General features: G+C 45.6%; 2 non-coding genes across 2 annotated transcripts; both read left to right on the top strand.

Annotated features, from left to right (window-relative positions):
• The first annotated feature begins 1,814 nt into the window (after positions 1-1,814).
• Positions 1,815-1,934, top strand: LOC148165624 (5S ribosomal RNA). The gene has a single exon (XR_015771312.1). It is a non-coding gene; the product is annotated as a 5S ribosomal RNA (ribosomal RNA).
• A 6,465-nt stretch (positions 1,935-8,399) lies between these two features.
• On the top strand, positions 8,400-8,519 carry LOC148165623 (5S ribosomal RNA). Its single transcript, XR_015771311.1, has one exon. It is a non-coding gene; the product is annotated as a 5S ribosomal RNA (ribosomal RNA).
• Positions 8,520-18,175: the final 9,656 nt, after the last annotated feature.

Raw genomic sequence — 18,175 nt, 5'->3', positions numbered from 1 at the left:
CCTTCTCGTCGAGTTAGAAAATTCAGTGGGCCTCGAATACAGCTTTCGCGTGATGGCATCGTTCTCTTTACGCGAAGATCACCGCCTCCGGGTGCGGGAACATGAGCGATTCGGTCGGCGATGGCCTCCTGAATAACCTCAAGTTTTCCCGGACGACCAGCCGACCTCCAAAAGCGAACAAGGACCGATCGAACGTCGACTCGAACAAAGACCCTCCGAAACAAGGAGATGACATCCAAGTTCGACGCCGACGTTACGCGTTTTCCACGAATAACAGGAAAGTTCCGCTTTCGACCAGACAAACTTGGAAGCATCCTCTACAAGTTTCACGAACGAATCGGTCGAAAAGTACGTGCGATCTTTTCGAAAATCGCCTCGCAAAGAGACGCAGCACGGATCGGAGCGACGACCGACGAACCTGCAGAGTGTAGGAAAAAAATTCACAAACGGTCGAAGATGACGTCCGAGAAGGTCGAATTTTTTCAAGAACGAAGATAAAACCTTCGCCTTTCGTAGGAGTTGATTTTTGAAAACGATCTTGACGAACAGGTCGGAAAAAAAAACGATGTCAATTTCGGACTCGACCATGAGAAACGAATTTGTACGACGAACGGACTTTTCGAACGACTTTTTTCGCAAAATCGACATTTTTTCCTCAAAAATTACCTCACACGACGAAATCCCATCATCGAAACATCACCGAAAACAGTTTTGACGGCGAAATTCTCGTCAATTTTACGAAAATAAAGGGAAAATCAGACGGACCACCGTCGAACATCCAGCGACGGGAACGGACGAGTTTTTTAATTTTTCTTGCCAATTCATTGCGAAAGAAGCAATTTTTCTCGACGAAACCATTTTATAATCATAAAAAAAACTCCCCAAACACCACAAACCAACAAAAATACGGAAATCTTGCATTGTTTGCATTTTTCAGACACTCTAAATAAAACTACGTCGATGTCGGCGGATTTTCAGTCGGTCGTCGGTCGACAGAAATCCAACGAAATTTTCATTTGTTCTTCTCAAAAACGAAAAACAAACAAATCAACAAAACATTCCCTACTATTAGTCGACATTTCGAGCAGAAACTACGAACGTCGAAAGATTTAAAAAATGAAATATGTAGGTGTGCGTGCGTGCGTACTTACTTGAAACTTTTTTCTTGTTTCATCGTCGCACTGGAACAAATTAAATTTTAATGCAATGTAAACGCGACCACACTTTCGACGAAAACATCTCTATGAATCGAACGACGTCGGAAAAAGAATAAATCGAGAAGAGAACAAATCATGAAACAACACACACCCACCCCGCCCGGCCCGGCCAGAGTGGTGGGAATTTCGATGAATGAACAGACAAAGAAACCAACTCTGTTATCAGTTCTAAGAAAGAAAGCAGGTAGCGGCGGCGGCGAACCTTCGACCGTACTACGGTCAGTTCATGAATTAACCCCGTCCGTTCGGAGTTTATTCATCTCCGGTCCGTGTCGGCGTTTACTTCAAGTGGGTGCTATTTCCATCTAAGCAAGCAAGTGAGTAAGTAAGTTCTCAAATTTTAAATTACGTTAATCGCAAGTGACTCGTTGAGATCGTCAAACGAACAATTTAATTTAACGCCTCATACGAGTTTTTTTTTTTCGTCATTTTGTCGCAAAAAAAAAACTAAAAAACGACTCGCAAAAAAAAATTTTTTTTTTTTCTTCTTTTAAATCTTGTACATTTTCTGACATGTGTACCATCGAAAAATGTCACATCCAAACGATCGAACAATCACAAAAAATCGTCAACGTACCATCTTGGAAAATTTTACCAGGCAACGACCATACCACGTTGAAAACTACCGGTTCTCGTCCGATCACCGAAGTCAAGCAACGTCGGGCGCGGTCAGTACTTGGATGGGTGACCGCTTGGGAACACCGCGTGCCGTTGTCTCTACTCTTTTCTTTTTTTATTAACATTTCTGATGTCAAACTTTTTTTAAATATATTTTTCACTATTTATATTTTCTCTCAGGAACTTATATAGTATGAAGACGAAAATTTTTAATTCGTTCGAGTTGAATTTGTGGTTCTGAAAAGAACCGATTTTTTTTCTTTTTTTTCCAACCAACTTCCAAGCTGCTCGAGGAGGATTTATTTTGAACTGGTGTATTTGGTGACGGCCTTGGTTCCTTCAGAAACGGCGTGCTTCGCCAATTCACCGGGCAAAAGAAGACGCACCGCCGTCTGGATCTCCCTGCTGGTTATGGTCGAACGTTTGTTGTAATGAGCGAGGCGACTGGCTTCAGCAGCTATACGTTCGAAGATGTCGTTCACGAAACTGTTCATGATAGACATAGCCTTGCTGGAGATACCGGTATCGGGATGGACCTGCTTCAACACCTTGTAAATGTAGATGGCGTAACTCTCCTTCCTCCTGCGCTTCTTTTTCTTGTCGCTCTTCGAGATGTTCTTTTGAGCTTTTCCGGCCTTCTTGGCCGCCTTACCGCTGGTCTTGGGTGGCATTCTCTTCTAGTCGTCGAGTTAAAAAAACGTTTAAAAACAGAAAACGAGACAGACACGACGTGCACGTTACGACGAGTATACTCGATCTAAAACGCCGCACACCTAAAATCCCTCTATTTATAACGAGCGAGCGACAAACAGGCGCTCCGCCTTAGTTCGTCGTTCGACCATTGCCCTAACGAGATGGCGCTGTACCGACCATATAAATTTCTAGCCTTCGCCGCGTTCGGCATTTATTTCAAGCCGTACGTTTGTCAGTGCGCTTCGTGTCAGTCGCAGTAGGTGTTTTGCTGTTTATATCGTATAACAACATGTCCGGAAGAGGAAAAGGAGGTAAAGTGAAGGGAAAGGCGAAGTCTCGTTCCAGTCGTGCCGGACTTCAGTTTCCCGTCGGCAGAATTCATCGTCTTCTGCGTAAAGGAAACTACGCCGAAAGAGTGGGTGCAGGTGCTCCCGTTTATTTGGCGGCCGTAATGGAATATCTAGCCGCCGAAGTTCTCGAATTGGCAGGAAACGCCGCCAGAGATAACAAGAAAACCCGTATCATTCCGAGACATCTTCAATTGGCTATAAGGAACGACGAGGAGTTAAACAAGCTCCTTTCCGGCGTTACCATCGCCCAAGGCGGTGTCTTGCCCAACATCCAGGCGGTGTTGTTGCCCAAGAAGACCGAAAAGAAGCCTTAAATTTAATTCTTCGCCGCCGTCATCTCGAACGAAAAACAAAAACTTTTATAAAAACCATCTTCACATCGGCCCTTCTCAGGGCCAAAAATTCAACTCGAACGAATTGATTTTTTCGCCAAAATACAACAACCTATGAGAATCATGTTAAAAAGTCTTTTAGATATTTTAAAGTTAAACCGATCAATTAATTCATTATACGAGCGTAGACTGAACGGAAGATTTTCGATTACATTCAACCAAGAAAGATGATTTTTACGACTTTTCATCGTAATTTTTAGAAAAATTCAATGCCCGACTAAAGCACGAACTCGACAACTCTATCTATAATAATTTATTGATTATCTAATTCAAGAAACATTCCGATTCGTCGTAAATTTCTTCACATTTCGCACATTAATCTGTTAAGAACATACACACACACACCGGTCGCCTATACGTGCTCTCCGTCTCGATAATTTCTTGCAGCAGCAGTCGTCAGCGGTGAGCCGTAATACTACAATCAATCGTTTTATTTGCTATGAGATTTTGTTTCAAGTCACGTCTGAGGAGAGTAACTCTACCCCATATTGGACATAACCTCAAATATACTCTTCGTGGCAAAAACGTTCTTTTAACGATGGTCATTCTAACCTAAAACTGCTGTCAAAATTGTCAAAGTCGCCGCCTGGATCACAAATTAAAATGATCACTCACTCCGTACGATTTTCATTTCGATTTGAAGACAAACACACAATTGAGCAACATATTTAATTCGTTTGATTTATTTTGTGGTTCTGAAAAGAACCGTTTTTTTTTGTTTGTTTGTTTGCTTGCCTGCGGGGGGTTTGTTGTTATTCCTCTGAGGATGCGGATACACGTCATAAAATGATAAAATTAACCGCCGAAACCGTAAAGGGTACGACCTTGACGTTTCAGGGCGTAGACGACGTCCATGGCGGTGACGGTCTTACGTTTTGCGTGTTCGGTGTAAGTTACGGCGTCACGGATGACGTTCTCGAGGAAGACCTTCAACACACCTCTGGTTTCTTCGTAGATGAGACCGGAAATACGTTTCACACCACCACGACGAGCCAATCTTCTGATCGCCGGTTTCGTTATACCTTGGATGTTATCGCGTAGAACTTTGCGATGACGTTTGGCGCCACCTTTTCCCAATCCTTTGCCACCTTTACCACGACCGGTCATCTTGATAAAATTAGGAAATTCTTCGTACAAAACGACGTAGCTTCGACCAAGTTCGTTATGGAACTAACGTCAAAATTTCATTCCGCGGGACTATTTATAAGTTACGGCAGCTCCACCTCGCGTTAAAAACGAATCCACCAATGGCGTCGCCGTATGACTCATCGAGTTTATAAAACGGCCGTTGGCGCGACGAAAATTTTCAGTTGACTTTCGAACGTTCGTACGTACGGTCGGTCGTTCGGTCGAAGCAAGCAAGCAAGCCACTACCTACGTTAATTCTTTTCATTTGATTCATCCGATATCCGAGATGGCGAGAACTAAACAGACGGCTCGTAAATCTACCGGTGGCAAGGCACCTAGAAAACAGTTGGCCACGAAGGCGGCCAGAAAAAGCGCTCCCGCCACCGGAGGTGTCAAGAAACCTCACCGTTACAGGCCCGGTACGGTCGCCCTTCGTGAGATTCGTCGTTATCAAAAGAGCACTGAACTTTTGATCCGCAAGCTGCCTTTCCAACGTCTCGTCCGAGAGATCGCCCAAGATTTCAAGACCGATCTCCGTTTCCAAAGTTCGGCCGTGATGGCACTTCAAGAAGCCAGCGAGGCTTATCTCGTCGGCCTCTTCGAAGACACCAACTTGTGCGCCATCCACGCCAAACGTGTCACCATCATGCCGAAAGACATCCAATTGGCGAGACGCATTCGTGGCGAGAGGGCTTAAATTTCCTCCATCCATCCATCCATCCATCCGATCCGACCATCTAGAATTAACAAATTCTTCATCTTCGAAGGTGTTAAAAGAAGAAAAAAAAAATCGGTTCTTTTCAGAACCACAATTATTTTCCAACGAATTGAAAATTTATCGTTCGCGCATGCAACTTTTTGAGATTGAAAAAAAAAAAAAAAAAAAAAAAAGTTAGGTTATGTGATTTATTCACAAAATTCGTACTTACATAAAACGATAAACTTTTGCTTTTTTCTTTCACATTAAATTTTCTTTTAACTGAGACTATTTGAAACATTATTATATAATAAAGTTTATCATTCTTTGTAATAACACTGTTTCGACAGTCAAATGAATAGACAAGAAAATCAAATGAAAGTATGTATCTCCTCAACAGAATGTGCATTGTCCAAGCGAATCTTTCGTTCGTTTCTTGAAAATAATTGTGGCCCTGAAAAGGGCCATTTATTTGTATCGATGGTGCCCCTACGTCGATATATACGATCGGAGCACGTTCCCGAAACCACCAGGACGTCGTCGTCGTTGAAAAAATTAAATCATCGTCGTCGACTTTTCACTTCTTTCTCTTGGGTGAAGCGGTTTTTTTCGCTTTGGCGGTGACGGCTTTGGCCGTTTTCGGTTTCGGCGCTTTCGGTTTCTTGGTTGGACCGGCCTTGTTGGATTTCTTCGCTTTCGATGGCGTCTTGGGTTTGACGGGCGATCTGGAGGCGGCGCTGGCTTTCTTTTCGGGAGCGGACGCAGCCTTTCTAGCCTTCGATACGGCGACGCTCTTCTTTTCGGCGGCAGTTTTCTTAGACTTGGCCGAAGCGGCGGGGGCGGCCTTCTTACCGGCTTTTGAGGCGGATCCTTTTTCGGCGGACGTCGGCGCTGACGCGACGGAACGTTTAGCAACGCCCGTCTTCTTGGATTTCGCCGATGACGACGCGGTCGCAGCGGCAGATCTCTTTTTCGTGGCGGACGGAGCCTTAGCTGCACCGGTGACGGCAGAAGCCAACTTGAACGAACCGGAAGCTCCTTTTCCTTTGGTTTGGACCAACGAACCGGATGCGACGGCGCCCTTAAGGTACTTCTTGATGAAAGGCGCAAATTTTTCCGCGTCGACTTTGTAGTTGGCCGCGACATATTTCTTGATCGCCTGCAACGAAGAACCGCCGCGTTCCTTCAAGCCTTTGATGGCGTTGGTGACCATCTCCGAAGTGGGCGGATGAGAAGGTTTGCTTCTCGGATTTTTGGGCTTCTTCTCCTTCTTCACCGGTGAGGAGCCGGAAGTGGCACCGGCGACCGTCGAAGCTGCTTGATTTTCTACGTCGGCCATATTTTCGTCTATCGCGCGCGCGTTTTTTTCTTTTTATTATAGGTAGGCTTATTCTTCGGTGAAAGAACGAATGAACTTTACAGAACGAATTGGGCGCCAAAGTCAAAGTGTTGGCGCGTTCGAAAACGCGCGGACCGCGGACTAAACGAGAGCCTTCTCGTCGAGTTAGAAAATTCAGTGGGCCTCGAATACAGCTTTCGCGTGATGGCATCGTTCTCTTTACGCGAAGATCACCGCCTCCGGGTGCGGGAACATGAGCGATTCGGTCGGCGATGGCCTCCTGAATAACCTCAAGTTTTCCCGGACGACCAGCCGACCTCCAAAAGCGAACAAGGACCGATCGAACGTCGACTCGAACAAAGACCCTCCGAAACAAGGAGATGACATCCAAGTTCGACGCCGACGTTACGCGTTTTCCACGAATAACAGGAAAGTTCCGCTTTCGACCAGACAAACTTGGAAGCATCCTCTACAAGTTTCACGAACGAATCGGTCGAAAAGTACGTGCGATCTTTTCGAAAATCGCCTCGCAAAGAGACGCAGCACGGATCGGAGCGACGACCGACGAACCTGCAGAGTGTAGGAAAAAAATTCACAAACGGTCGAAGATGACGTCCGAGAAGGTCGAATTTTTTCAAGAACGAAGATAAAACCTTCGCCTTTCGTAGGAGTTGATTTTTGAAAACGATCTTGACGAACAGGTCGGAAAAAAAACGATGTCAATTTCGGACTCGACCATGAGAAACGAATTTGTACGACGAACGGACTTTTCGAACGACTTTTTTCGCAAAATCGACATTTTTTCCTCAAAAATTACCTCACACGACGAAATCCCATCATCGAAACATCACCGAAAACAGTTTTGACGGCGAAATTCTCGTCAATTTTACGAAAATAAAGGGAAAATCAGACGGACCACCGTCGAACATCCAGCGACGGGAACGGACGAGTTTTTTAATTTTTCTTGCCAATTCATTGCGAAAGAAGCAATTTTTCTCGACGAAACCATTTTATAATCATAAAAAAAACTCCCCAAACACCACAAACCAACAAAAATACGGAAATCTTGCATTGTTTGCATTTTTCAGACACTCTAAATAAAACTACGTCGATGTCGGCGGATTTTCAGTCGGTCGTCGGTCGACAGAAATCCAACGAAATTTTCATTTGTTCTTCTCAAAAACGAAAAACAAACAAATCAACAAAACATTCCCTACTATTAGTCGACATTTCGAGCAGAAACTACGAACGTCGAAAGATTTAAAAAATGAAATATGTAGGTGTGCGTGCGTGCGTACTTACTTGAAACTTTTTTCTTGTTTCATCGTCGCACTGGAACAAATTAAATTTTAATGCAATGTAAACGCGACCACACTTTCGACGAAAACATCTCTATGAATCGAACGACGTCGGAAAAAGAATAAATCGAGAAGAGAACAAATCATGAAACAACACACACCCACCCCGCCCGGCCCGGCCAGAGTGGTGGGAATTTCGATGAATGAACAGACAAAGAAACCAACTCTGTTATCAGTTCTAAGAAAGAAAGCAGGTAGCGGCGGCGGCGAACCTTCGACCGTACTACGGTCAGTTCATGAATTAACCCCGTCCGTTCGGAGTTTATTCATCTCCGGTCCGTGTCGGCGTTTACTTCAAGTGGGTGCTATTTCCATCTAAGCAAGCAAGTGAGTAAGTAAGTTCTCAAATTTTAAATTACGTTAATCGCAAGTGACTCGTTGAGATCGTCAAACGAACAATTTAATTTAACGCCTCATACGAGTTTTTTTTTTTCGTCATTTTGTCGCAAAAAAAAAACTAAAAAACGACTCGCAAAAAAAAATTTTTTTTTTTTCTTCTTTTAAATCTTGTACATTTTCTGACATGTGTACCATCGAAAAATGTCACATCCAAACGATCGAACAATCACAAAAAATCGTCAACGTACCATCTTGGAAAATTTTACCAGGCAACGACCATACCACGTTGAAAACTACCGGTTCTCGTCCGATCACCGAAGTCAAGCAACGTCGGGCGCGGTCAGTACTTGGATGGGTGACCGCTTGGGAACACCGCGTGCCGTTGTCTCTACTCTTTTCTTTTTTTATTAACATTTCTGATGTCAAACTTTTTTTAAATATATTTTTCACTATTTATATTTTCTCTCAGGAACTTATATAGTATGAAGACGAAAATTTTTAATTCGTTCGAGTTGAATTTGTGGTTCTGAAAAGAACCGATTTTTTTTCTTTTTTTTCCAACCAACTTCCAAGCTGCTCGAGGAGGATTTATTTTGAACTGGTGTATTTGGTGACGGCCTTGGTTCCTTCAGAAACGGCGTGCTTCGCCAATTCACCGGGCAAAAGAAGACGCACCGCCGTCTGGATCTCCCTGCTGGTTATGGTCGAACGTTTGTTGTAATGAGCGAGGCGACTGGCTTCAGCAGCTATACGTTCGAAGATGTCGTTCACGAAACTGTTCATGATAGACATAGCCTTGCTGGAGATACCGGTATCGGGATGGACCTGCTTCAACACCTTGTAAATGTAGATGGCGTAACTCTCCTTCCTCCTGCGCTTCTTTTTCTTGTCGCTCTTCGAGATGTTCTTTTGAGCTTTTCCGGCCTTCTTGGCCGCCTTACCGCTGGTCTTGGGTGGCATTCTCTTCTAGTCGTCGAGTTAAAAAAACGTTTAAAAACAGAAAACGAGACAGACACGACGTGCACGTTACGACGAGTATACTCGATCTAAAACGCCGCACATCATCATCATTTGGTCTGTGGTTACTTTTTCGTGGTCTCACGATCTTCGTGTTCTTCCACAGTCATGGATCCTTTTCTTCGGTGGTTTTCTTCTTTCTTCTTGTTTTCTTCGGTGGCCTATTGTTTCGGTGGTTTTTCTTCTTTCTTCTTCGGTGGGTCTTGTGTTTCCAGTGTGGGACCTTTTCTTCTTCTTCTTCTTCTTTCTTCTATTCTTCTTCCATTGCGAGTCTTGGCCTCTTGAATCTTCTCGTGGTGGTTTCCTCTGTTTGCTTCCGAATTGTTGGGTTGTCATGTTCTGCTGCCTTCTCGAAGTGCCTCCTGGCGATCTTCTGGATGACATCTTCAATGGGTGGAATCTTCAGGTCGTTGTGGATTTGTTCGTTGGTCATGAACCATGGGGCGTCGATGGCGTTCCTCAGGGTCCTGTTCTGCACGATTTGGAGTTTCTTCTTTCTTCTTTCGTCTGCTTGGTTCCAGGTTGGTGCTCCGTACGTCATGGTGGGCCTAATAACAGAAGTGTAAATACGTATTTTGTTTTCAATACTTACCTTACTCCTGCGGTTGAGGAGTGGGTAGAGTTCCTGGTTGATCCTTTTCGCCTTGATTTCCGCTTCGTTGATGTGCTTCTGGAAGTCAAGTTTTTGGTCCATGGTGATTCCAAGGTACTTGACTTCCGTCTTCCATGGGATGTCTTCTTCGCTGAACTTGATGCTTCTTATTGGTTTGTGCTTCATTGGTCTCTTCGTGAAGATGATTCCGTTGCTCTTCTTCCCGTTGACTTTGATCTTCCATTTTTCTGTCCATTTTTCGATTTCCTCCAGGTGGGTGTTGATCTTCTTGGCGAGTCCTGCGGTGTGTCTTCCTTGGGCCAGGATGGCCGTGTCGTCCGCGAACGTAGCGATGACGGTGTCATCCGTCGTTGGAACGTCCGCGGTGTAGAGCAAATACAGGAGCGGCCCTAGGACAGAACCCTGAGGGACTCCTGCTTTGCTCCACTTCTTGGTGGATTCCTCTTCGTTGACTTTGACCTGAAAACAGCGATTAGTAAGGTACGAGTGGATTAACTTACCGTAGGCCAACGGGATCCGGAAATCGATAAGTTTCCGGACGAGTCCTTGGTGCCAGACTCTGTCGAAGGCCTTTTCGATGTCCAAAAAGACTCCTGTTGTCACTTTTGAGACGTTGAATCCTTGGATGATGAAGTCTGTGATCCTTGTTGTTTGGTGGATGGTTCCGTGTCTTCTTCTGAATCCGTGTTGTTCTTCCGGGATGATTTTTCTTTCTTCAATTACTTCGAGAATTCTTCTTTGGATGACTCGTTCGGCTACCTTGCTCAGACTGGAGAGCAGACTGATGGGTCGGTAGCTGGCGGGGTCCTTCTTCTTCTTTCCTGGTTTGTGGATCATGATGATTCTTGCTTCCTTCCATGCTTCCGGGAACTTCCGGAGACCTAAAATTGCATTGGTTATTTTCAGTAGTGCTTGTTTACCTACCTGTGGCAATTTTTGGATTGCCGTGTTGGTGATTCCGTCCTTTCCCGGAGCTTTCTTCGGGTTGAGGTCCTTGATGATTCTTTCGATTTCTTCTTCGGTTGCTTCATCCATCCTGTACCCTTCTGGTACCTGGAGGTGATGCTGGACGTTCTGGTCGGTTTCCATCTCGAAGTTCCTGTCCTGTGAGGGGTTGTTGGTGAATTGTTCTTCCATCTTCTCCGCGAAAACTTCTGCCTTCTCCCTGTCTTCGTACGCCGTTCCGGTTTCCGTTTCGAGGGGGGGGATTTCTTCTCTTTTCTTCCTCAGTGCTCTTGCCATTCTCCATGGTGGATGATCTTCTTCGTTGAGTTCTTCCATTTTTCTTTCCCACTTCCGGTTTTCTTCTTCCCTGAGAATCCGGCTGAGTTCGTGGTTCCATCTGTTGAGTTCGCTCTTGTCCTGTGGTGCGAGGGTTCTCTGAAACACTTTTTTAGCTTTTCTTTTTTTCTTGACGATCTCTTTGATCTCGTCGCGAACTTTCTCTGGTATTTCATATTGAATCTTACTCGTTTTGGATTTTTCCATCGCTGATTGAATGGCTCCTTCAAGTTTCTTCGTTGCTTCTTCTAGTTCTTCTCCGTTGTTGATGTCGATTTCTTCGATGGTGAAGTTTTCTTCGTACTTGTTCCAGTTGACCTTCTCGATGATCCTTGGTTCTCGCTTTCGGCTTCCGTCCAGCGTCAGCACGATCGGGTTGTGATCGGAACTGAGCTCGTCTTCCACTTCCAGCTTGAACCTTTTGTTGATGTCCTTGATGATTCCGATGTCCAGGATGTCCGGCTGTCCACAGTTTCCAGGCGGGTATCTTGTCGGCTCATCTGTGGAAATAACGGTGAGTGTTCGATTTTCTACGTACCTTAAAAGTTTTCTTCCTTGCGTGTTGGTGATTTTGCTGTTCCAGACGATGTGTTTGGCGTTGAAGTCGCCCATTGCGATCGTCGGTTCCCTCCTTTTGAAGATTTCGTCGAGTTCCTCTTCGTCGATTGGTGCTCCTGGCGGCGAGTAAACCGCGAACAACGCGAGTTTACCGCTCTTCGTGGAGACCACGATTCCGGTTTGTTCCACGTTTTCATTGGCGGCTGTGTTGTTGAGTGGGTGGTGCTGGATGTTCTTCCTGATGAGAATGGCCACACCCCCTCCTTGTCTGTTTTCTCTGTCTTTTCTAAAACAATAAAAATGTTGAAATTTTAAACTGTCCTTACCTGATAGATGGGTCTCATTTAAGAGGGCCACATCTATTTCCTTCTCCTTGAGGAAGAGCTCCAGCTCTTGCTTCTTATTCTTGATCCCATCTGCGTTCCAGGCGGCGATTTTCAAACCGTCCGCCAGTTGTTTCTTCATTTTTTCTTTTTTCTTACTCCCACTCAAAGTGTTCTTCTTAATTCGCGGTCATCCTGATGATGCGACCGATGGTTTTGTGGAATTGGAGGATTTCCTCATCCGTTGGATTTTTAGCCTGAAATTGAATCAATAGAGATGACAGTTCTTCAGCTAACTTACCTGTGTCCGTTTTTGGGGCGGACTTTGATTCCGATTTTTTGGAGGAGTGTGGTTTCTCCTCTTCTTTTTTCTTCCTTTCCTCCTGCTGAATTTCCTTGAGTGTTGGTTGCGGCTTCTTCGGGATTTCGGCCCACTTCTTCGGTTCCCTTGACTTCTCCATTCCTGGCCGCTCGGGACACCTTCTCCAGGCGGAGATGTGCTCTCCCCCGCAGTTGGCGCACTTCGCGGCCGTTGTCCTTTGCTTCGTGCACTCGTGTGTGCTGTGATTGCCGGCGCACTTCATGCAGCGGTATTCTGCAAAGCAGTTCCGCTGCACGTGCCCGAACAATTGGCACCGGTGGCACTGCAGTGCCTCCGTGCGCGCCCTCAGCGCCTCGACGGTGACGCACAGACCTAAAATGTTCCTTTTATTATATATCGACTTGTAATCCTTACCAATCTCCACGATGACACACTGTCGTGGTTTCCCTTCTCGATTTTTCATCCGACGGACCATTTCCGCCGGATATCCTTCTTGATGCAATTCTTCTTTGATTTCTTCCTCTGTGACTTCTTGCGGGACTCCTTTGATCACCACCTTCAGTCGCCTTTCTTCCCTGAGTTGGTGAGTGTGGAATTCCTGGCCTTCTTCCTTCAGGAACCGGTACATTGCCCGGTAATCCTGTACCGTTTCCGGCTGGATTTTGATTCCTTCCCTCGTTGACGTTGCCTTCGTCCAGTTTATGTGCTTCCTTTTGAGAGCGGCGCAAACTCTCGTCCACTTCGTTCGGTCTCTTAAAATGATCGGTGTAGTATTTTGTCCAGAATTATCACCTACCTTATTCCGGCGCGGTTCGTCCTCTTTTGTTTCCTTTTCTTCGGTCTTCTCGTTTTCCGGTTCGTCTTGATGGTCGTCGTTGCGGAGTTTTTCGAAGATGTTCTTCGTCTCCACGGGTTTGGGGGTTTTCGGAGTCGATCTTTTCGACGTTCTTTTGGGGTTTTCGTACCCTTCTTCTTGTTCTTCCTTCGATTGTCTCTTCTTTCCTTTCTTCTTGGCTTCACCCTCTTCGCGGACTTCCACGTCCATTTCCGGGTCGGAGTCGATGGGGGCCGAATTGGGTTGGGGCTCAGACGTTGACGGGGCACCCATTGCGACGAGAAATTCCCGACGCATGGCGATCACTTCCATCAAGCGATCCAAGGTGTCCACCGTCATGGTGTTGAGGTCCCAGGTACCAGATGCGGCCATTTCGAAAGATGGTTTGGAGATTTGTGGCTTCGAGCGAATTCACAAGTGATGTTCTCAGCACGACAGGTCGTCAGAGAATAACGCCGCACACCTAAAATCCCTCTATTTATAACGAGCGAGCGACAAACAGGCGCTCCGCCTTAGTTCGTCGTTCGACCATTGCCCTAACGAGATGGCGCTGTACCGACCATATAAATTTCTAGCCTTCGCCGCGTTCGGCATTTATTTCAAGCCGTACGTTTGTCAGTGCGCTTCGTGTCAGTCGCAGTAGGTGTTTTGCTGTTTATATCGTATAACAACATGTCCGGAAGAGGAAAAGGAGGTAAAGTGAAGGGAAAGGCGAAGTCTCGTTCCAGTCGTGCCGGACTTCAGTTTCCCGTCGGCAGAATTCATCGTCTTCTGCGTAAAGGAAACTACGCCGAAAGAGTGGGTGCAGGTGCTCCCGTTTATTTGGCGGCCGTAATGGAATATCTAGCCGCCGAAGTTCTCGAATTGGCAGGAAACGCCGCCAGAGATAACAAGAAAACCCGTATCATTCCGAGACATCTTCAATTGGCTATAAGGAACGACGAGGAGTTAAACAAGCTCCTTTCCGGCGTTACCATCGCCCAAGGCGGTGTCTTGCCCAACATCCAGGCGGTGTTGTTGCCCAAGAAGACCGAAAAGAAGCCTTAAATTTAATTCTTCGCCGCCGTCATCTCGAACGAAAAACAAAAACTTTTATAAAAACCATCTTCACATCGGCCCTTCTCAGGGCCAAAAATTCAACTCGAACGAATTGATTTTTTCGCCAAAATACAACAACCTATGAGAATCATGTTAAAAAGTCTTTTAGATATTTTAAAGTTAAACCGATCAATTAATTCATTATACGAGCGTAGACTGAACGGAAGATTTTCGATTACATTCAACCAAGAAAGATGATTTTTACGACTTTTCATCGTAATTTTTAGAAAAATTCAATGCCCGACTAAAGCACGAACTCGACAACTCTATCTATAATAATTTATTGATTATCTAATTCAAGAAACATTCCGATTCGTCGTAAATTTCTTCACATTTCGCACATTAATCTGTTAAGAACATACACACACACACCGGTCGCCTATACGTGCTCTCCGTCTCGATAATTTCTTGCAGCAGCAGTCGTCAGCGGTGAGCCGTAATACTACAATCAATCGTTTTATTTGCTATGAGATTTTGTTTCAAGTCACGTCTGAGGAGAGTAACTCTACCCCATATTGGACATAACCTCAAATATACTCTTCGTGGCAAAAACGTTCTTTTAACGATGGTCATTCTAACCTAAAACTGCTGTCAAAATTGTCAAAGTCGCCGCCTGGATCACAAATTAAAATGATCACTCACTCCGTACGATTTTCATTTCGATTTGAAGACAAACACACAATTGAGCAACATATTTAATTCGTTTGATTTATTTTGTGGTTCTGAAAAGAACCGTTTTTTTTTTGTTTGTTTGTTTGCTTGCCTGCGGGGGGTTTGTTGTTATTCCTCTGAGGATGCGGATACACGTCATAAAATGATAAAATTAACCGCCGAAACCGTAAAGGGTACGACCTTGACGTTTCAGGGCGTAGACGACGTCCATGGCGGTGACGGTCTTACGTTTTGCGTGTTCGGTGTAAGTTACGGCGTCACGGATGACGTTCTCGAGGAAGACCTTCAACACACCTCTGGTTTCTTCGTAGATGAGACCGGAAATACGTTTCACACCACCACGACGAGCCAATCTTCTGATCGCCGGTTTCGTTATACCTTGGATGTTATCGCGTAGAACTTTGCGATGACGTTTGGCGCCACCTTTTCCCAATCCTTTGCCACCTTTACCACGACCGGTCATCTTGATAAAATTAGGAAATTCTTCGTACAAAACGACGTAGCTTCGACCAAGTTCGTTATGGAACTAACGTCAAAATTTCATTCCGCGGGACTATTTATAAGTTACGGCAGCTCCACCTCGCGTTAAAAACGAATCCACCAATGGCGTCGCCGTATGACTCATCGAGTTTATAAAACGGCCGTTGGCGCGACGAAAATTTTCAGTTGACTTTCGAACGTTCGTACGTACGGTCGGTCGTTCGGTCGAAGCAAGCAAGCAAGCCACTACCTACGTTAATTCTTTTCATTTGATTCATCCGATATCCGAGATGGCGAGAACTAAACAGACGGCTCGTAAATCTACCGGTGGCAAGGCACCTAGAAAACAGTTGGCCACGAAGGCGGCCAGAAAAAGCGCTCCCGCCACCGGAGGTGTCAAGAAACCTCACCGTTACAGGCCCGGTACGGTCGCCCTTCGTGAGATTCGTCGTTATCAAAAGAGCACTGAACTTTTGATCCGCAAGCTGCCTTTCCAACGTCTCGTCCGAGAGATCGCCCAAGATTTCAAGACCGATCTCCGTTTCCAAAGTTCGGCCGTGATGGCACTTCAAGAAGCCAGCGAGGCTTATCTCGTCGGCCTCTTCGAAGACACCAACTTGTGCGCCATCCACGCCAAACGTGTCACCATCATGCCGAAAGACATCCAATTGGCGAGACGCATTCGTGGCGAGAGGGCTTAAATTTCCTCCATCCATCCATCCATCCATCCGATCCGACCATCTAGAATTAACAAATTCTTCATCTTCGAAGGTGTTAAAAGAAGAAAAAAAAAATCGGTTCTTTTCAGAACCACAATTATTTTCCAACGAATTGAAAATTTATCGTTCGCGCATGCAACTTTTTGAGATTGAAAAAAAAAAAAAAAAAAAAAAAAAAGTTAGGTTATGTGATTTATTCACAAAATTCGTACTTACATAAAACGATAAACTTTTGCTTTTTTCTTTCACATTAAATTTTCTTTTAACTGAGACTATTTGAAACATTATTATATAATAAAGTTTATCATTCTTTGTAATAACACTGTTTCGACAGTCAAATGAATAGACAAGAAAATCAAATGAAAGTATGTATCTCCTCAACAGAATGTGCATTGTCCAAGCGAATCTTTCGTTCGTTTCTTGAAAATAATTGTGGCCCTGAAAAGGGCCATTTATTTGTATCGATGGTGCCCCTACGTCGATATATACGATCGGAGCACGTTCCCGAAACCACCAGGACGTCGTCGTCGTTGAAAAAATTAAATCATCGTCGTCGACTTTTCACTTCTTTCTCTTGGGTGAAGCGGTTTTTTTCGCTTTGACGGTGACGGCTTTGGCCGTTTTCGGTTTCGGCGCTTTCGGTTTCTTGGTTGGACCGGCCTTGTTGGATTTCTTCGCTTTCGATGGCGTCTTGGGTTTGACGGGCGATCTGGAGGCGGCGCTGGCTTTCTTTTCGGGAGCGGACGCAGCCTTTCTAGCCTTCGATACGGCGACGCTCTTCTTTTCGGCGGCAGTTTTCTTAGACTTGGCCGAAGCGGCGGGGGCGGCCTTCTTACCGGCTTTTGAGGCGGATCCTTTTTCGGCGGACGTCGGCGCTGACGCGACGGAACGTTTAGCAACGCCCGTCTTCTTGGATTTCGCCGATGACGACGCGGTCGCAGCGGCAGATCTCTTTTTCGTGGCGGACGGAGCCTTAGCTGCACCGGTGACGGCAGAAGCCAACTTGAACGAACCGGAAGCTCCTTTTCCTTTGGTTTGGACCAACGAACCGGATGCGACGGCGCCCTTAAGGTACTTCTTGATGAAAGGCGCAAATTTTTCCGCGTCGACTTTGTAGTTGGCCGCGACATATTTCTTGATCGCCTGCAACGAAGAACCGCCGCGTTCCTTCAAGCCTTTGATGGCGTTGGTGACCATCTCCGAAGTGGGCGGATGAGAAGGTTTGCTTCTCGGATTTTTGGGCTTCTTCTCCTTCTTCACCGGTGAGGAGCCGGAAGTGGCACCGGCGACCGTCGAAGCTGCTTGATTTTCTACGTCGGCCATATTTTCGTCTATCGCGCGCGCGTTTTTTTCTTTTTATTATAGGTAGGCTTATTCTTCGGTGAAAGAACGAATGAACTTTACAGAACGAATTGGGCGCCAAAGTCAAAGTGTTGGCGCGTTCGAAAACGCGCGGACCGCGGACTAAACGAGAGCCTTCTCGTCGAGTTAGAAAATTCAGTGGGCCTCGAATACAGCTTTCGCGTGATGGCATCGTTCTCTTTACGCGAAGATCACCGCCTCCGGGTGCGGGAACATGAGCGATTCGGTCGGCGATGGCCTCCTGAATAACCTCAAGTTTTCCCGGACGACCAGCCGACCTCCAAAAGCGAACAAGGACCGATCGAACGTCGACTCGAACAAAGACCCTCCGAAACAAGGAGATGACATCCAAGTTCGACGCCGACGTTACGCGTTTTCCACGAATAACAGGAAAGTTCCGCTTTCGACCAGACAAACTTGGAAGCATCCTCTACAAGTTTCACGAACGAATCGGTCGAAAAGTACGTGCGATCTTTTCGAAAATCGCCTCGCAAAGAGACGCAGCACGGATCGGAGCGACGACCGACGAACCTGCAGAGTGTAGGAAAAAAATTCACAAACGGTCGAAGATGACGTCCGAGAAGGTCGAATTTTTTCAAGAACGAAGATAAAACCTTCGCCTTTCGTAGGAGTTGATTTTTGAAAACGATCTTGACGAACAGGTCGGAAAAAAAACGATGTCAATTTCGGACTCGACCATGAGAAACGAATTTGTACGACGAACGGACTTTTCGAACGACTTTTTTCGCAAAATCGACATTTTT

This window comes from Gnatocerus cornutus, unplaced genomic scaffold, assembly GCF_029298725.1.
Source record: "Gnatocerus cornutus isolate USDA-ARS CGAHR unplaced genomic scaffold, icGnaCorn1.1 ctg00000266.1, whole genome shotgun sequence".
Lineage (NCBI taxonomy): Eukaryota > Metazoa > Arthropoda > Insecta > Coleoptera > Tenebrionidae > Gnatocerus > Gnatocerus cornutus.
This window is presented reverse-complemented; position numbering and strand designations above follow the sequence as displayed.